The sequence below is a fragment of the Staurois parvus genome, unplaced genomic scaffold (assembly GCF_062004578.1).
Source record: "Staurois parvus isolate SC_StPar_1 unplaced genomic scaffold, SC_StPar_1.0 ptg000126l, whole genome shotgun sequence".
NCBI classification, from domain to species: domain Eukaryota; kingdom Metazoa; phylum Chordata; class Amphibia; order Anura; family Ranidae; genus Staurois; species Staurois parvus.
In genome coordinates this window covers 1,199,794-1,220,865 of record NW_028317922.1, presented here as the reverse complement: position 1 = coordinate 1,220,865, position 21,072 = coordinate 1,199,794, and the positions used below count along the sequence as shown (strand labels likewise).

At 47.3% G+C, this 21,072-nt stretch overlaps 1 long non-coding RNA gene across 2 annotated transcripts in view; it reads left to right on the top strand.

The window, feature by feature from the left end:
• The first annotated feature begins 394 nt into the window (after window positions 1–394).
• LOC149466510 (uncharacterized) overlaps window positions 395–21,072 on the top strand; it is a 78,238-nt gene continuing 57,560 nt past the window's right edge. Inside the window, exons 1-3 of one of the 2 annotated variants that reach the window (XR_016312044.1) lie at window positions 395–487; window positions 4,231–4,307; window positions 13,330–13,533. This is a non-coding gene — a long non-coding RNA (uncharacterized LOC149466510). Of the gene's footprint in view, window positions 488–4,230; window positions 4,308–13,329; window positions 13,534–21,072 lie in introns of those variants that run through there. The other variant, XR_016312043.1, reaches the window with a different exon arrangement.

Sequence of the window (21,072 nt, the reverse complement as noted above, 5' to 3'; positions counted from 1 at the left end):
CAGCACCCCTACCAAAGTAACACCCTCCAGTGACAGAACTGCAACCGCACTGACATCCTACATTGGCGTGTACCCATGCGAATGGCGTAGCGTGTAAAGGGTTAAATATTGTGTCTGTGTGCTGCAGAGGATTTATCATGTACACAATAAATGAATCAGCCTGTATACTGTGCAGATCACTCAGCATCTAAGGGTTAAATGACTCATCCTTCCAATCCTGTCTGTGTCCTGCTTTGCCCAGCAGACACGCCGATCTTTTCTGAGTACCTCTGTGATGTTCCAACAGATTGGCATGAAGGGGTTACTTCAACAAAGGTACATGGTCGGATGCAGTAGTTCTGTAATGGAATGATCGTGCCTGAAATAGGGACATGCGCATTTGCTTCAAGGGGGACAGATCTTCATGGGAGACAGATCTTGCCGCTACACCGGACCCTCTTCCTCTGGAGGGGGGCCCTTGGTGCATGGAGGGCCCTGGACAGTAATGGTGAGAGCGGCACTGTGGTTGGACGGGGGATGTGATCGAAGGGGGGGGATGCGATCAGAGGGCAGGGGTGCAATGGGGGAGGAGGATGCAATCGGAGGGGGGTGTCATTGGAGGGTGGGGGATGCGATCGGAGGGGGGTGTGCAATCAGAGGGCGGGATACGATCGGAGGTGGGGGTGCAGTCAGAGGGCTGGATGCGATCGGTGGGGATGCGATCGGAGGGCGGGGATGCGATTGGAAAGTGGGGGTGTGATGGGTGACGGGGATGCGATCGGAGGGGGGTGGATGTGATCGGAGGTGGCGTGTGCGATTGGAGGGTGAGATGTGATCGGATGGCAAGTGTGCGATCTGAGGGCAGGGTGCGATTGGAGGGGGGTGTGCGATCAGACGGCGGGAGGCGATCGGAGGGAGATGCGATTGGAGGGGGGTGTGCGATTGGAGGGCTGGATGCGATCGGAGGGGGGGTGCGATTGGAGGGCGGGATGCGCAATTGGAGGGCAGGATGCAATCGCAGGGTGGGATGCGATCGGAAAGGGATGCATGATTGGAGGGCAGGATGCGATCAAAACGGGGTGTGCGATCGGAGGGGGGGGGTGCGATTGGAGGGGGGGGTGTGATTGGAGGCCATTATCCCGGAGAGATCAGCTACACCTGGCATGACGTCTCTATTTGCAGAATATCAGACAGGGTTTTATATTCTATACAATAATATCGGGATCTCTATATAATATAATCCTGTATACTGGGATCTGTATACAGGACACTGATCAGCCAGAACATTATGACCATTGACAGGTGAAGGGAACAACATTGATTATCTGCTTATAATGACATCTGAAAGTGGCTGAGATATATTAGGCGGCAAGTGAACATGTTGTCTCTGAAGTTAAAGTTTTGAAAGCAGAAAAAATAGGCATCACAGTTTGTTGTCTATGGGGGTTGTATATCTGCAGACTAGTCAGGGTGCTCATGCTGACCCAGCTCCACAGACAAAAGCTCCTACAATGATCACATGAGCATCAGAATTGGAGCACGGAGTAATGGAAGAAGGTGGCGGGTCTGAAGAATCATGTTAGTTTTCTTACATCATGTGGATGGTTGGGTGTGTCTCACTTACCTGGGGAGGAGATGGCTGTGGGATGCAGTATAAGAAGAAGGTAAGTCGGTGGGGGCAGGGTGGTGCTTTGGGCCATGTTCTGCTGGGAAGCCTTGGCTCCTGCCATTCATGTGGAAGTTACTTTCTACAGACCACCTACCTAAGCATTGCTGCTGATGGAGTCCAACCCTTCATGGAAACGCTGTTCCTGGATGGCAGTGGCCTCTTTCAGCCGGAGAATGCTCCCCCCCGCCACACTGCAAAAATGGTTGGAGGGGTACAGGGAGTTTGAGGTGTTGACTTGGCCTCCAGTTCTCTAGATCGCAATCCAATCAAGTAACTGACTTTTACAGGGGTGAACATGGACGGTTGTTGGCTGGCTGTCATGTTGAACTGGCTATCTTATCCCCCTCTTTGATAAGTTATACCTATCCATGTTCCTTGTGCAAAATCCATTGTTAGACTGGGGCTGGCTGACAAGTTGAACTGGGTAGCCTTAGTAGTTTATTCAGTAAAGCACAGTGCCAGCTGTAATCTCTTGTCGATGGTCAAATCAGTTCTATATCATCGTGGCCCTTTGATAACCACATAGGATAAGACTGTATATGTTTTAGTATGATGGATTATAAAGGAATAGTTGAAAAGATTGAATAAATGCAACCATGGTAAAATAAACAAATACGTGTATGCTGTTACACAGTTAATATTTCTGTTAATGTTCATGAGAATTCATATCGTTTATTCTTTGTACCATTTCCTATGGATATTTCTATAGTTAGTTATATGCTGCCACCAGTGGCCTTATTTGGTAATGCATTTGTTTTTCATATTGCCTCCCTGAGATCTATGACACAGTTCCTTTGTATATGAAGCTCCTCCCTTCTTCTTGAGTACAGGACTTCCTGTGTCATGGAGGCAGCTAACAGACCACATGTAACAGGGACACATGTATTCTGCATAGTACGCTACAGAAAGTATCATCTTTTGACCGCATAATACTGTAAACCATTCATTCTGCTGTATCCTGTTTCACATGTACAGAATAAAGCAACTTCTGGATGAACACAGTATTGGTGAGTTCAGCTATCTGATAAGGATTGTCCACAGTGATTATATCCGTTTATACAGGCTAGGCAGAGAGGTCTCACAAGGGATAAATTGCTATCACAACAATCTGAGTCAGAATAAAGTGCATTGAAGCCTGCAGAGCATGGCAGTTACAATCAGTTTATTGCTGGTGCAGTGCATAGGCTCCTGCATCGTCCCCAGCCCAGCCCCCAGTCTCTCTGGAGGTATGCACATACTGTTTTGGAAGTGGAGGAAAATATCAATGGATTACAAGTATAGTGACACCACCACACAGCGCTCTAATTAGATCTGTGAGTTCCTCTGCTCTTGTGGCAGATGGGACTTGTAGTCTTTCCAATCACTGATCCCTGTGAATTGGTCACATGGCTGTGTGAGCAGAGCCATACACAGCTGCACCTAAATCAAACTCAAACAGCCTCAGGTAGAAGCATAAACAAAAAATAGACAAAGCACACATGTGCCCTAGTGCAATGAATCCTTTAATAATGAACCATATTACATAATACAATATCAAAATCGCAGATCTCTGTGAGGAACTCTCGTGCCTTGTGCCTCCTTATGCATCCACACTTGTCTGGGGGTACCCATGCTGGCACATGAAGTGTCCTATCCAAAGTGTGACACCAGTGGGGCAGAGGGAGGACCAGAACAGCAGTTCAGTCCTCAGCGCCTGCTTGCTCAAGGTGCCGGGGACCCTGCATGTGCCACAGCTATGGACAAAGCTGGCACTGCTAGCGGAAGAGAGGGTGGAGGCCACGGTTGAATCGCTGAGGCCTGTTTCTGGGACAGTGTTGGCCCCCTTTTTTCATGTCTTTTTTCAAGACTTGGAAAAGGGGGTCATGCCCCCAAAATGTGAGGTGCATAGTATTGTGTTAATTGCACTTGAAAACACAATCACTGGATATTTGTATCTTTGTTTTTTTTTGTGCATGTAGAAGCATCCTGTGGTTCCGGTGATGTGGGGTGCAGTTTCAGGATGGGGGGGTTGGAGAAGGTGACCATGTGTTATGTTACACCTTAAATATAGTTGTAATATGAAATCTGGTCAGAAAGGTGAACGTAGCCTTTTAGGACTTTATTGAATCCTATTGCTTCCACTCATGTATGGCATATGTCTGCAGCAGCAGAGGGTTTTACACAGTTTCCCAGGTCCTGTAGCATGTATCTTTAACAAGCCGATTTTCAGCTGTCAGGTGGAAGCGATCTGGTGGATGTACAGCTGATGGATCACTTTCATGGGTCCCCGTTAATGCACCATCCAATTCCCCTACCACCTCCCACTATGTTTCCCGGGTTCCAGTTTTCCACCTTTGAACCTCAGACTCGCACTGCGCGATCTGCGCTTCATTGGCTTCAGTGAAGGGCAGGGGAGACATCAGGGGTCTAATTGCCAGGTGTCTTTTGCAGGTAACCATCCCTACATATTTTAAGATGATGAGAAAGATGACGGCATTGAGTGGTTATAAGAATGCGTATGAGTAACTGCTTTTGTATTGGTGGAATGGGAATGCTTTGTTAGTCTTTATTTTATGACCTGGCTGTGTTCTTTCTGTTCGCAGAATCGCTCCATAGACCGTCGTGTTGATCTGTATTCTCTGCAGCTCTATTGCTGGGATTATTCTGATCTGTGCCAGTAGTAAGTAAGCTTTTATTTTTCATTTATTGCTGTATAAATACTTGCTGTGTGTTGGCTATAGGCAATACATGGTACACAATCCTTCCATGTCCACATCTCCATTATTCACTGGCATCCTCTGTGGGCTGTGGGTTCCGGCACAGTAATAAATGAGATGGATTTTAGGTGAATCTTCAAACAAAATCATTTTTTCTATTGTTTTTGCAAGTGGAAGTGTTAGGACATCTGTTGAGTTTCTATTGACATTTATCAAGGAAATTTCACTTAACCCACATAGGAAATGAGGGGGGTAAAGCAGGGTATATGCGTATTGAAATTCCTCCTGTCCAGCAGGAACTGCCCATATCTCAGTACGTGTGTATCCCTCACTTGTGTGCATGCTGGGATTTGGGAAGTTGTTTTTTGGTTTTTCTTTTGTTTCTTTTCTTCCCATTCAATCAACTGGTTGCTTGAAAAAAGACTGTGTATACCCAGCTAACGTTTACACTATATGAAAGGCAAGAAAAAAAAATCACAGAGGTTCTAACACTTCCCCTTCTATGAATAAAGTGGTTTTATTTGCTGATGCGTCCCTAGAGAGATCCCGTTCACTTCCTGTTCCTTTGAACATGTAGGGAGGAGGAATCTCCCCTGCAGTGAGCACAGAGATCCTAACTGCATACCACCTTCTTTGGAAAAAAGGTTTTGGCAGGAATAACACTTTTTCCTAGTTTAAGATAGTTAAATAGTAAAACAAATTTTGGTAAATGCCTTTTAACCACTTCAAGTCTGGACACTTTTACCCCCTTCCTGTCCAGGCCAATTTTCATCTTTCAGCACTATCACACTTTGAATGAAAATTACGCGGTCATGCAACACTGTACCCATATGAATTTTTTAGCATTTTTTGAGATGGATAAAACTTTATTTTGGTGGTATTTATTCACCACTGGGATTTTTATTTTTTTTGCTATATAAATGAAAAAGTCCCAAATATTTTGAAAAAATAAATAATCTTTCTTCATAAATCTTGGCCAAAATTTACTCAGTTATCTTTTTAGTAAAAAAAAAAATAACCCAAATTAGTTTATAACCAAAAATTATTATAACTTTTCAAAAACTCTTTTTACATTTTTATTTTATTTCTTAATTTTATTATTTATGTTTTTTTTGTCAACATACTGTCACCCTAGCAGTAAAAAAAAAAAAAAATCTTCATCACCCCCCACAACTAGTACAGTGTCTACTTGTGGGGAGTGGTGAAGATTTTTTTTTTTTTACACTGATTGCTTTTACACCCATAAAGGCTGTAAAAGCAATAATTTCTACTCTTCTCTGGCTGCATTCTTGCAGCCATTGAGAAATACTGTGTGAGCTGTGATTGGTCACAGCTTGTCACATGGTACAAGGCTGTTGTGAATAGCCTTGTACCATGTCACCTCTGTGATCATTCACAGATTTCACACGTAGTAAGCAATGATGTCAGAAATGACATCTTGCTTACTACTCTTCATGTGATCACTGATTGGCCAATCAGTGATCACGTGATCGTCACACAGATGTCCTGTACAACAATCGCGGTGCTGGGTGCACACAAGTAGGGAGCGGGGAGGACGATTATAATCGGCCACCCACCCCTGCACTGCTCCCGTCTGGCCATTTATATACATGGGCCGCACGGGAAGTGACTAATTACCTTCCTAGTTCCTGACTACCTCCCATATCCACACCAGTGAAAATCCCAGTACTTTCAGGTATAAAAACACATGGCTATACCCCCTGCCTTCCCACAATGCATTATTTGCTATCATGAGCGAGTCACCATTCTCAAATCCTGTTACATGGAGGCAATCCTGGAAGACCTAGATTTGCATAGGGTCTGCAGTGCAAAACACAACGGCAAACTGGATCAGAGAGCCATCCTCTGTGTGACCTCCTGTAGGTGGTGGTGGGAAGGAGGTGCAGAGTGGCCACGGTTCTAGAATGACAGGCAAACTTCCCTGAAGGTGGTGGGTTGGCAGGGAGATACTAGAGAGAATATAGAGGGTGTATGGGGCATGGAGGGAGATGCTAGAGAGTATATAGAGGGTGTAGGTGGCACGAAGGGAGATACTAGAGGGGCTATAATCTGTGGGTGGCAGGCAGGGAGATTCTAAAGGGGCTATAGACTGTATGAAGGTTGCAGGGGAGATGCAAGAGGTACTGCAATGGTAAAATATTTACTGGGTATATCTGTCAAAAGACACAGGTAACGTTTGCCTTTTAACTCTTATTTTATTTGATAAAAAGTGGGATATTTCCAGTAACTGGAGTTGAAAACCCTGTAGTGCAGTCCATGGTTGAAGGTAGAACTGCCTCTTCTGCCTGTCCTTGGATTTTAATTTGAAATACCAGAAGCAAAGCCTCTGGAGGTGTTTTCTACATACTGGGATGTCTGGGGACATTTGACTTTTATCTAATCCCTCCAATGAATAACACATCTCTGCTGTAAAGTTGTATTTATTTTATTATCTATTATTGCTTACTTTTTAAGGATCCTGTATGTCACCATATTTGTGAATTTTGCTTTTGTCTTTTTTGAGAAGCCCTCATCTCTAACTGTAACATCAGACGTGCGTTACCGCACTGACCTTTCTGTACAGGTAATAACCATTACTGTCCCGCTGACCTAGAATTTATACATATTATACACCAAAAACAGGCTATTAAGGCCGGTTCTCACATGCCGACATCTGAATCACGCAGGAACATGCTGTGCTTTCCTTTGCAATTAAACCTAGATGCAAAACATACAGCTTTTGCAATCTGCAGTAGGTGTCAATAGAAATTTAATGACACCCCAAGTGCCGGTCACAAATGCAGTGTGTTTGCCCGCACCAGATTGCATGGTACTTTTGTACCATGTGATCTGGTTACAGTGGGGCTTATTTATTAAAGCTGGGGAGTGCAAAATCAGGCTGACTTCTGCATAGAAACCAGTCTGCTTCCAGGTTTTATTGCCAAACCTTAATTGAACAAGCTGAGGTTAGAAGCTGATTGGTTTCTATGCAGAAGTGAGCCTGATTTTGCACTCCCCAGCTTTAGTAAATATACCCCAGTGTGGCACAGTGCAGTGCGACTTTAGCCCATTCAAAATTCATGGCCTTCAATTCACACCGCACAGGAATGCAGAGCGCTTTCTTGTGCAATTCAGCTCTGGGCATGGTGTAAACCTGTCATCAAACTGAAAGTCTAATAAAGTGAATGTTCGCCTTTAGTAACTTTGAACAACAATTATCCTGTATTCCTTGAATGGAACCTACCAGTGGTCCTCATTTTAAAATGCTGCTCTTGGTTTCCTTTACATATACATTAGGGGTCTTTTCTACAGAAACCTGTGGCCCCTTGATCCCCCTCCATCCTGCTGTTTGCAGAACTGGCTGCATGCTACATGTGCGCACCCCATAGTGGGCGCACAGTTGTAGCATGGGTGCTACAAGGTTCAATCTACGTGCATGTGCAGTGTTCTGTCTCATTTTCTAGTTGCAGCAGCTGAGTTCAGGCATTAAAGTAGTTCTAAATCCTCAAGGGTTTTTAACTTAATGGATTGTATGCATTAAAGCGGAGTTCCACTCACCCTGTCCAAAAATAATTCAGCAGCTACAAAAACTGAAGCTGCTGACTTTTAAAAAACAGCCACTTACCTGTCCCTCGGTCCCATTGTGTGTCCCCTGTAGCCCGTTTCACCGGCCGTCCTGTGTTCCAGGCGCCGGCATCTTCAGATTGGGCACCTGGCTGTGACAGCTTGCGGCTTCACAGCCGGGTACCCGCTGCACATGTGCGAGTAGCACTGCGCTTTATGAACAGTCCTGTAATCTTCTGGGACCTGTCATGTGTCCCAAAAGACTACAGGGAGGGAGGACACCTTCCGATTGCCTAGGCGATCGGACCGGAAGTGGGAGCGGGTACCTGTGAAATTCGGGTACCCGCTCCCCACCCCACCCCCAAAGGTGCCAATCCTTAATGGGGAGCGGGGGAGCAGTCCTTAAAGTGGAACTTCCCCTTTTGGGTGGAGCTCCGCTTTAAGGTAAAAAACCTTTTGTGTAACAGACTGTCACCTTCCCTTATACTTACCTGATCCCCGTTGTGATCCAGCATTGTGCATAAGAGCTGTGTCTCTCCTTTCTTTGTCCCTCTTCACTGGGCAGATTGATAGCTGCGGGAGCCATTGACTCTTGCTCCTGTCAGTCAACTCATGTGATGAGGGAGTGTGGGGTGGGGCCAGGTTCTGCTGTCTGTGTCAATGGACACAGCAGCGGGACTCGAGAGTAAGCCCGTATGAGCGCCCCCATGTAAATCTGCTTTCTATTGGGGTCACCAGCAAGAGAGCAGGCGCCAGGAGCACTGGTGGGTGACCCGAGAAGGGGAGGATCGGGGCCGCTTTGTGGAATTCTATTGCACAGAGCAGATAAGTATAGACATGTTTGTTCCATTGGGAATTTCATTGGGCCTGTTAGGTCAAAAGAGCATGCGGAAGGTCAGGTAGTGATGTTGGATGAGAAGACCAGGCTCACAATTACCATTACAGTTCATCCTCAAGGTGTTCAGTCAGGGCTCTATAAAGGGCACTCCAGGGTTTCTCCACAGCAAACTCATCACACCAGGCCTTCATGGAGCTGACTACACAGGGCCACAGTCTTTCTGGAACCGAAAGGGCCTTCCCCAAACTGTTATCACAAAGCTGGAAGCACACCATTGTCTAAAATGTCTTTGTATGCTGGAACATTAAAGCCGAATTAAACTCATTTTTTTTCACTTTCACCCACCAGCAAGCTTCTGTTCACCTAATGTAAACAGGGCTCATATTCTGCACAGCGCTCCCATATTTACTATACAATCCTGCTCCGGGTCCGTCCACCTCTCTCTGCCCAAAATCCCAGCTGCTAATCCAGTTCTCCACTGTAAACTTGAGGCATGGAGAAAATCAGATGACTGCATGACCGGTAAACAACATTAACTTTGATTGTAGACTCTTCATAAATGAATTACAATGCAGCAGGATGAACAAGACTACTCTAGCTTGCTTCACGCCAACCAACGCTTACTCATAGAGCACTGGTTGGCATAAAACATGTTAGGGGTAGTCTTTCATCCTGCTGCACTGTCATTGATTTTACAAAGAGTATACAATAAAGGAGGTCATTGGCTGCTGGATATGTCAATCACCGGTTCCCAGCCGGCGATTCCTAGCCGGTACTTGGTGATTGTCGGCAGGGCTGAGAGGGGAGAGATCTGTGTGTAAACACAGATCTCTCTCCTGTCAATATGGACATGCTGCTTTGTATCTCTCTGCACAGCACAGAGAGAGATACAAAGCAGCATGTCTCCCAAGTAAAAAACACAGCATACGTAGTAAAACACACACAGCACACAGTTAACCCTTTGATCGCCCCAGATGTTAACCCCTTCCTGCCCAGTGTCATTAGTACAGTGTCAGTGCTTTTTATCAGCACTGTTCACTGTATTAGTGTCACTGTAGATGTCATTGGCAGTTATTCAGTTCCCACCCAGTATCAGAATGCCCACCGAAGTCCCGCTATAAGTCACCGATCGCCGCCATTACTAGCATATAAAAAAAAAAAAATTCCAGTATATAAATACCGTCATTTGTAGATGCTATAACTTTCACGTAAACCAAATATACAGTTATTGGGATTTTTTTTAGTAAAGACATATAGCAGAATACATTATGGCCTAAATTTATGAAGAAATTTTATTTTTTTATTTTTTTTTTATTGGGTATGTTTTATAGCAAAGAGTAAAAAATATTGTTTTTTTTTTTTTCTTCAAAATTGTCAGTCTTTTTATTGTTTATAGCGCAAAAATAAAAAACGCACAGGCGATCAAATACCACCGAAAGAAAGCTCAATTTGTGGGGAAAAAAAAGAACATACATTTAATTTTGGTGCAGTGCTGCATAACTGCGCAATTGTCAGTTAAAGCAACACAGCGCCGTATCGTGAAAATGGCCTGGTCAGGAAGGGGGGTAAATCCCCTGGAGGGCAAGTGTTTAAACAACATGTCATGTTCAATGGGGTCAGACCACAACTGTGTGCCCTCACCCTCACCTAGCAAAAAGTAAAAAATATTGTTTTTAGTTTTTTTTTAAATTGTCTTTTTTTTTTTTTTTTTTTATAGTGCAAAAATAAAAAAATGCAAATACCACCAAAAAATATCTCTAGCAGGGGTGCGCAAAATCATGTGTGTATATGTATGTATGTATGTATTTATTTCAGGTACTTATATAGCGCCGTCAATTTACGCAGCACTTTACATATATATATTACATTCACATCAGTCCCTAACCCCCAAGGGGCGTAGAATCTAAGGTATATATATATTGTGTGTGTATCTGTATGTGTGATTTTGCATTTCTGGGTAGAGGACGTGCGCCCCTACCCTCGCCACTATTCGCAGCCTCGGCTGTCAATCACCGGGTCCCAGTCAGTGACTACTTGCCAGCACCCAGTGATCGCCGAGCATTACCGACTGGGGAGAGAACTGTATTGTATGTAAACAATACAGTTCTCTCCCCTGTCAGCTCCTGTACACTGTTTTGTATGGCTCTACATAGCAGAGCCATACAAAGCAGTGTGCTTACAGTGGAAAGCAAACACACAGTTTACAGTGGAAAGCACACACACACAGTTTACAGTGAAACAGCACACAGTTAACCCTTTGATCACCCCAGATGTTAACCCCTTCCTGCCCATTGTCATTAGGACAGTGTCAGTGCTTTTTATTAGTACTGATCACTGTGTTGGTGTCACTGGGAATGTCAGTGACATCAAGTCAGTTCCCCCCAGTGTCAGAATGTCCTACACAGTCCCTCTATAAGTTGCTGATCGTCGCCATTACTAGTAAGAAAAAAAAATCTCAATTTATATATACCGCCATTTGTAAACGCTATAACTTTCACGTAAACCAATTCATTTGCACTTATTGGGATTTATTTTAGCAAAGACATTTTGGCCTAAATTTATGATGAAATTTGATTTTTTTTTTAACTTTTTTTTACTGGACATGTTTCATAGCAAAAAGTCAAAAATAACGTTTTTTTTCCTCCAAATTGTCTGGTTTTTTTTTATAGCGCAAAAAATAAAAAACGCACAGGCGATCAAATACCACCGAAAGAAAGCTCTATTCATAGGAGAAAATGTAATTTGGGTGCAGCGTTGCATGACTGCGCAATTGTCAGTTACAGTAACCCAAAAAATAGCCTGGTCAGGAAGGGGGGTAAATCCTCTGGAGGGCAAGTGGTTATGCTTTGTGTGCAGAGAGGTAATGGACATAAAAACTGCAGCAACATTTAAGTTTTTTTTATCTTGAAAGTTTTTATTTTTCTGTTTTGTTTCTTTGTCCTCCAAACAAACTGCTAAAGATGATTTGTATTTGTCGGGTGCAGAAGTTTTGCAGCCCTGCCAGACAGTGGAGTTAGGTTGTTGTGTTGACATTCATGTACTACAACATAGCAATACAGCTTTGTCACCTCTCCACTGCAAGCCTGAGATTGGACAGAGGAAGGGCAACGGTAGGCCGATGAGTTCATCTCTTTGTTCTCGCCTTCTGTCAGCAAGATCCTTGTCGGCACACTCCTGATTGGCCACTAATGCTACCCCTCACTTTCCCACCCTGTGATCTACTGTACAGGGGTTTGCAGGAGGATGGTGCCAAGTAAAATGCCAGTACTTGTACTAGTATTTATAACATATTTTAATTACTTTTGATTATAACATAACTGCATTATTTGTTTTTTTTATATCTGCGTTCAAGTTTCTAGAAGAGAGATTGGAAACCTGTGAACCATAGGTTGTCCATAGATGGATCGAAGTTCAGCACGGACCAGCAGAATTTCGATCCATCTACTGTATGGGCTGGCTGGTGGTATAGAAGTCGGTCACTCGATTGACTTCTGTACCACCAGCCTGTTGTGTTTCATTTGCTCGATCAGTGACACGGGCAACACTGATCATTGTATTCTGACAGTGGGAAAGTCTCCCCACTGTCAGAATAAAACTGGCTTCATGAGAGCGAATCCCCCATCAACACAAACTATATTAACAGGGGAATCCAGTTGTTTTTTTTGTTCAGCCTGCTAGTTGAACGAAAAAAAAAAGCATCATTTACGGCCATGCATAATTACCACTGCAGCGCTGTCTCCATGCTCCATAAAGAATATTTTCAGATGGAGGGTGCTGACCAATCGGATGCTGTCTAGCCCCTACTGTCATCGCTGCAAGGAGAGGAGAGGAACCCACAGAGATTTCAAATCTTCAGACCTGTGAAGCTGCTTTCTCTCCTCTCTATGCAGGGATGTCAGTATGGGCTAGACGCCATCTGATTGGTCAGCATCGTTCAGGTAACGGTGCTGACCAATCAAAATCTCTCTAGCCCGAACTGTCATACCTGCAAGGAAAGGAGAGAAAGCAGCTTCACAGGTCTGAAGATTTGAAATCTCTGCGGCTTCCTCTCCTCTCCTACCATCTGCTACCATAGTATACATCCCCACACGCTCACTCTCCCATTCTCCACTGTGGGAAATCTCCCCGCTCCAGTGTGAACTCAGGATACGACTGCCTGGGTTCACATATGAGCAGTGGGGAAACCACATGCGATTTGGACAGGAATCGCATTCCTGTTTGAATTGCATGCTATTCTTTGCGGTGCAATTTGCGTCCATACATTCTGTATGGACGCCAATGGCATAGCAAAGTATCGGTAATTGGTAACGGCGAGTACTTGACCGACAGTATCGATATCACACTTGCATCCCTAGTTAGGATATGACAGTGTTGTATCTGATGAATGTTAGACAATGTGGCCAGTAGATTAGATCCATCAGCATTTAGAGCCCGAAATTCAAATGTTGGAATTGTGTCCCTGGTGGTGGGTGTTTATTGGCTAGAATAGTTTTCTCACACCTTTATTTATAATGCTGACATATTGACATTTGCTGTGTACAATGGTTGCACCATCTAAATCATTTTATGATCGTTATTTCTAGGTTCTGGGTTGCTTGCAAGATTCCAGATTGGACATCGAGTGGATGAGATATTTCCACAATCTACCTGACTCACTTACCTCACTCCTGATGCTGCTGACAACCGCCAATAATCCAGACGGTACGGCTTTATTCTTTCATGCACAAATCTGAGACCGCAGAACTGAAAGCAAATGCTGCACAAAAAATAGATGACTGGAGTGTTAACTAGTGGATGTGTATTTCTTATTTCTGAAAGATAAAGATCTCATGTAGGGCCAGTTCACACCACAAAACGCACTCTCCATGCATTCCTGATACGTTTTTGCTTACAGTTCACACCACACTCTGTTGTGGTGCAGTTTTGATGCAGTTTGCCATGTTCCAGTATGGTTCTGTTTAGAACAAAATGCAGCATTTTCTATTTTTTTAACTGCACCAGAAGCTGAAATAGGCTATGGGATTTGCAGTGTGCATAGAACAGTGCGTATGATCACAACTAGTGCGCATGCTTGTTTCAAACAAACAAGTGGGGGGGGGGGGAGCATAGGTATGGGAGCTCATGGAGGAGGTAATAAGGAAGCAGAAAAACACAGTAAGAAATGATGTAATAAAAAATAGATTATTATTACAGGGCTATGAACTAGAGGATGTGTTTTGGATTTTTTCTGAATAATAAGGATATTGTTTGTTTAGTGTCACAAAATAAAATCCGTCCTCCTCCTTCCCTTTATAGCCGGCCAATCCTCTCCTTTTTTGTTAGATGTTAAAAATGTGATACTAAGCTTTGGTGTAAAAAAATGTGTTAACCTTAAAAATGTGTTTTTACTGCTTCAAATCTCCATTTGTTTTTTGTGATTGGGCCGTGGGCTGTGTAGTGTGTGTAGAGCAGCGTACATGGCCATAACTAATATTCACTGCTATTTTCACATGAATAGAAGTCTGGGGGATAGGAGACATTCAGGAGTTAATGGCGGATGTCACAAGAAGGCAGATACACAGTAGGAAGCAATTTAATGGAAAATAGATTATGGGAGCATTAACTAGTGGATGTTTAATCTATATATATATATTTTTGTGCAAAATAAAGGTATCATTTAGTGTCACAAAAAAACAGGCTCCTCCCCTCCTTATAGCCAGCCAATCACGCTCCTTCCTTGCGAGATGTTAAAGTGACACTCCTGAGATGGGCTATGGGATTTGCAGTGTGCATAGAACAATGCACATGATTGCAACTAGTGTGCATGCTTGTTTCCAAGAAACCGGTGAGGAGGAAAAGCATAGGTGTGGGAGCTCATGAAGGATTGGGGAAAACCTCCTGCGCTCAATCCTACTAAACTAAAAATAAGCTGCTACACCTGCACCTTATTACCTAAAGTGAAAAACCAAAATATAACAATAAGTGTAGCGCTCTGGTGAAAACAAACAAAGTCTCAACATAAACAACATGTGATATAATGGTGGAACAAACCGTGAATCTTAATGAGAATGCATGCTAAAACAGTGCAACATCACACGATATTGTGCATATGGTGGAAATGACTAATAGTAAGCCCCCTAATACAGGGGATATACCCTATAAAACAAGTGCTCAGGGTCAACACACTCTATTCATACCATAAATAAACCGCTGATATCAGAAAAAATATATATATACAGCAAGTGAATATAAATAAACACATCACTGAAAGTAATATCTCATAAACAAAACGTGCCACCAGTGTCCACAACAATAAATGCAATCATGCAGGTGAATCTTGTGCATTTGTAGGCTCTGGTGATGACTCCACACACAGCTAGATTGGCTCATCACCTCCTTGCTGCGACCCTAAAAGGGCCTAAATGCCTTATGGATCACTCCTGGATCCCCCTTGGGTTAAAGCGTATCCTCTAGGAATATCCTAAATGGCTCTTATCCAGAAAAATCAGCTCCCACATGGTCCACAAAGAGAAAAGCCTCCATAGTGTATTATCATTTATTAACACGGTAATTAAAATAATATACACAGGACACTCACATGATACATCTTTTTGTATACAGCATTTTGAACCTCATGTATGGGTGTACTTGCATGGGTTCTTTAGGGAGTCCAAAGATGGCGTCCGTGCCGGAAATGACGTCACCTACGCGTTGCATCACCTCACACGTGACTTCCTCAGGTGATGTCATTTCAGCTTTTATCCATCAATAATAGCGTTAAAAAACGTTCCGCAAACGCCGGACCAACGCTTGCCAAACGCTATATGGGCGTTTGGCAAGCGTTAGTAAAACAGTCAAGTGTGAATGAGCCCTAAAATTGGAGTCAAAAATAATTTCCATTACACTGGTGTCATTAGGAAAATGATTTCTCTTTTCGTTTGTTAGTTCATCCTGGGACAAATCGGTTCAATCTCGGGACAAACTGATGCACCTGTCACCAAACATCAGGTATTCTCTGGCCTGGTGGATCATCATTCAAGCTTTGGAGTTGGGAAAATCCTTCCTATTGATCTCTTAAAAGATCCTCACAATGGAAGCAAGTCATGGGTTAGATTCCCTATGAAATTGTTATTGCGATCTGTGTTTCCCCTGGGGAGATTCACCTTCTATGTCCTGGTAACAGTAAGTGACATATAATGAGGGATTTTGGTTGCAGGGATGGGACTGTGTTAGTGTTGGGGGGTAGTGAGGAGGCAGGGGTGTATTTGCCATGAGGCAAACAAGGCGTTTGTCTAGGGTGGCAGTTTACAGGGGGGCGGCACGCCCCCCAGGCAGAAGGGACACTGTGTGTCAGCAACAGTGCTGCCATGGGTGAGTGTACAGCCAAGCCGACACACAAGGAGGGTCACCCGGGCTAAGGGACCGACTGCAGAGGAGAGCAGAGTGGTGGGCGGATCCCTGGTGTGCGCTCGGAGCGCGTGAGGGCGGGGCCCACTGTCAGTGTGCGCTGGGACGTGCAGGATGGCCAGAAGGTGCCAGCGGAGGAGGAAAAAGAAAAGAACGAGGTCAGAGTGTAGGAGCCCCCCACTCTTTTGCAGCCGTCGCCGGAGATCCTGAGGGAGATGGGACACAAGCGTCCCTCCTGGAGTGATCCTGACACTGTCTGGAGGAGCCCCTGCTGGACAGGTAAGAGCTTGGAGGACTGGTGCTTCCCCACTCCTGTCCCCCCGACACACAGCCCCCCACCTGTCCCACTTCCCTCCCCCGTACCATTGCCCCCTCTCCGTCACACTGCCCCCTGTCGCGCTGCCCCCTCCTGTCACCCTTTCCCACACCTGTTCCACTTCCCCCCTCCTGTCCCCCCACATTGTCCCACTACCCCCCATCTGTACCCACTGCCCCTCACCTGTCCCTCTGCGCTCCTCCTGTCCCACTGCCACTCACCTGTCCCTCTGCGCTCCTCCTGTCCCATGCCCCTGTCATGCTGCCCCTCACCTGTCCCTCTGCGCTCCTCCTGTCCCACTGCCACTCACCTGCCCCTCTGTGTTCCTCCTGTCCCACTGCCACTCACCTGTCCCTCTGCGCTCCTCCTGTCCCGCTGCCCCGATCCTGTCCCATGCCCTCTGTCACGCTGCCCCCCACCTGTCCCTCTGCGCTCCTCCTTTCCCACTGCCCCTTACCTGTCCCTCTGCGCTCCTCCTGTCCCGCTGCCCCGATCCTGTCCCATGCCCCCGTCATGCTGCCCCCCACCTGTCCCTCTGCGCTCCTCCTGTCCCACTACCCCTCACCTGTCCTTCTGCGCTCCTCCTCCTGTCCCGATCCTGTCCCATGTCCCCCGTCACGCTGCCCACCACCTGTCCCTCTGTGCTCCTCCTGTCCCACTGCCCCTCACCTGTTCCTCTGCGCTCCTCCTGTCCCGCTGCCCCGATCCTGTCCCATGCCCCCCACCTGTCCCTCTGTGCTCCTCCTCCTGTCCCACTGCACTCCTCCTGTCCCTCTGCCCCCACTTGTCTCCCCACCCATCACGCTGCCCCTCATCATGCTGCCCTCCCCCTGTCATGATGCCTCCCTCTTGCCCTGCTACCCTCCTACCTGTCTCGATGGCCTACTCCTGTCCTGATCTCCCCCTTCCTGCTGCCCCCCTCCTCTCCTGCTGCCTCCTTCCTGTCCTGCTGCCCCCAATCACGCTGACCCCCTCCTGTCCCACGACCTCCCCCTGCCATGTCACACTGCCCTCCATCATGCTCCTGTATTGAAGAGGTGGATCTTAAACAGCAAGGGGAGAGATAAATGTAGATGGGGGGTGGTCGATTTTAGTCTTGCCTAGGGCATCAAAAAAGTAAAATACACTACTGTGCGGAGGGTCGATGCTGGGACTGCAGGGATGGGTCAGTGTGTGGGGACTGCAGGGATGGGTCAGTGTGTGGGGACTGCAGGGATGGGTCAGTGTGTGGGGACTGCAGGGATGGGTCAGTGTGTGGGGACTGCAGGGATGGGTCAGTGTGTGGGGACTGCAGGGATGGGTCAGTGTGTGGGGACTGCAGGGATGGGTCAGTGTGTGGGGATCGCAGGGATGGGTCAGTTTGTGGGGATCGCAGGGATGGGTCAGTATGTGGGGATCGCAGTGATGGGTCAGTATGTGGGGATCGCAGGGATGGGTCAGTATGTGGGGATTGCAGGGATGGGTCGGTATGTGGGGACTGCAGTGATGGGTCGGTATGTGGGGATTGCAGGGATGGGTCGGTATGTGGGGATTGCAGGGATGGGTCGGTATGTGGGGATTGCAGGGATGGGTCGGTATGTGGGGACTGCAGGGATGGGTCGGTATGTGGGGATTGCAGGGATGGGTCAGTATGTGGGGACTGCAGGGATGGGTCAGTATGTGGGGACTGCAGGGATGGGTCAGTATGTGGGGACTGCAGGGATGGTTCAGTATGTGGGGAGTGCAGGGATGGGTCAGTATGTGGGGACTGCAGGGATGGGTCGGTATGTGGGGATTGCAGGGATGGGTCAGTATGTGGGGATTGCAGGGATGGGTCGGTATGTGGGGACTGCAGGGATGGGTCGGTATGTGGGGACTGCAGGGATGGGTCGGTATGTGGGGATTGCAGGGATGGGTCGGTATGTGGGGATTGCAGGTATGTTCAGTCCCCTTTACATGGACTGTTCCCATCGGAGTGCCCCCTTACATGGACTGATCCCATCGGAGTGCCCCTTTACATGCAGTGTTCCGATCGGAGTGCCCTCTTACATGCACTGAATCCATCGGAGTGCCCCCTTACATGCACTGATCCCATCGGATTGCCCCTTACATGCACTGATCCCATCGGAGTGCCCCCTTACATGCATTGTTCCCATCGGTTTGCTCCTCTGCATGGACTGATCTCATCGGAGTGCCCCCTTACATGGACTTTTCCCATCGGAGTGCCCCCTTTACATAGACTGTTCTCATCGGAGTGCCCCCTTAAATGCACTGATCCCATCGGAGTGCCCCCTTACATGCACTGTTCCCATCGGAGTGCCCATTTACATGGACTGTTCCCATCGGAGTGCCCCTTTACATGGACTGATCCCACCGGAGTGCCCCTTTACAGGCACTGATCCCATCAGAGTGCCCCCTTACATGCACTGATCCCATCGGAGTGCCCCCGTACATGGACTGTTCTCATCGGAGTGTCCCCTTAAATGCACTGATACCATCGGAGTGCCCCTTACATGGACTGTTCCCATCGGAGTACCCCCTTACATGCACTGATCCCATCTGACTGCCCCTTACATGGACTGTTCCCATCGGAGTGCCCCCTTACATGGACTGTTCCCATCGGAGTTCCCCCTTACGTGGACTGTTCCCATCGGAGTTCCCCCTTACATGGACTGTTCCCATCGGAGTGCCCCCTTACATGGACTGTTCCCATCAGAGTGCCCCCTTACATGGACTGTTCCCATCGGAGTTCCCCCTTACGTGGACTGTTCCCATCGGAGTGTCCCCTTACATGGACTGTTCCCATCGAAGTGCCCCCTTACATGCACTGATCCAATCGGAGTGCCCCCTTACATGCACTGATCCCATCGGAGTGCCCACTTACATGCACTGATCCCATCGGAGTGCCCACTTACATGCACTGATCCCATCGGAGTGCCCCCTTACATGCACTGATCCCATCGGAGTGCCCCCTTACATGCACTGATCCCATCGGAGTGCCCCCTTACATGGACTGTTCCTATCGTAGTGCCCCCTTACATGGACTGATCCCATCGCAGTGCCCCTTTACATGCAGTGTTCCCATCGCAGTGCCCCTTTACATGCAGTGTTCCCATCGGAGTGCCCCCCTTACATGGACTGTTCCGATCGGAGTGCCCCCTTACATGCAATGATCCCATCGGAGTGCCCCTTTACATGGACTGTTCATATTGGAGTGCCCCCTTACATGGACTGTTCCCATCGGAGTGTCCCCTTACATGGACTGATCCCCTCGGAGTGCCCCCTCTACATGGACTGATCCCATCGGAGTTCCCCCGTACATGCACTGATCCCATTGGAGTGCCCCCTTACATGCACTGATCCCATCGGAGTGCCCCCTTACATGGACTGTTCCCATCGGAGTGCCCCCTTACATGGACTGTTCCCATCGGAGTGCCCCCCTTACATGGACTGTTCCCATCGGAGTGCCCCCTTACATGGACTGGTCCCATCGGAGTGCCCCCTTACATGCAGTGTTCCCATCGGAGTGCCCCCTTACATGCACTGATCCCATCGGAGTGCCCCCCTTACATGGACTGTTCCCATCGGAGTGCCCCTTTACATGGACTGTTCCCATCGGAGTGCCCCCTTACATGCACTGATCCCATCGGAGTGCCCCCTTACATGCATTGTTCCCATCGGTTTGCTCCTCTGCATGGACTGATCTCATCGGAGTGCCCCTTACATGGACTTTTCCCATCGGAGTGCCCCCTTTACATGGACTGTTCCCATCGGAGTGCCCCCTTAAATGCACTGATCCCATCGGAGTGCCCCCTTACATGCACTAATCCCATCGGAGTGCCCCCTTACATGCACTGATCCCATCAGAGTGCCCCCTTACATGCACTGATCCCATCGGAGTGCCCCCGTACATGGACTGTTCCCATCGGAGTGCCCCCTTACATGCACTGATCCCATCGGAGTGCCCCCTTATATGGACTGTTCCCATCGGAGTGCCCCCTTACATGGACTGTTCCCGTCGGAGTGCCCTTTTACATGGACTGATCCCGTCGGAGTGTCCCCTTACATGGACTGATCCCATCGGATTGCCCCTTACATGCACTGTTCCCATCGGAGTGCCCCCTTACATGCATTGTTCCCATCGGTTTGCTCCTCTGCATGGACTGATCTCATCGGAGTGCCCCCTTACATGGACTTTTCCCATCGGAGTGCCCCCTTTACATGGACTGTTCCCATCGGAGTGCCCCCTTAAATGCACTGATCCCATCGGAGTGCCCCCTTACATGCACTAATCCCATCGGAGTGCCCCCTTACATGCACTGATCCCATCAGAGTGCCCCCTTACATGCACTGATCCCATCAGAGTGCCCCCTTACATGCACTGATCCCATCGGAGTGCCCCCGTACATGGACTTTTCCCATCGGAGTGCCCCCTTTACATAGACTGTTCTCATCGGAGTGCCCCCTTAAATGCACTGTTCCCATCGGAGTGCCCCCTTACATGCACTGATCCCATCGGAGTGCCCATTTACATGGACTGTTCCCATCGGAGTGCCCCTTTACATGGACTGATCCCATCGGAGTGCCCCTTTACAGGCACTGATCCCATCAGAGTGCCCCCTTACATGCACTGATCCCATCGGAG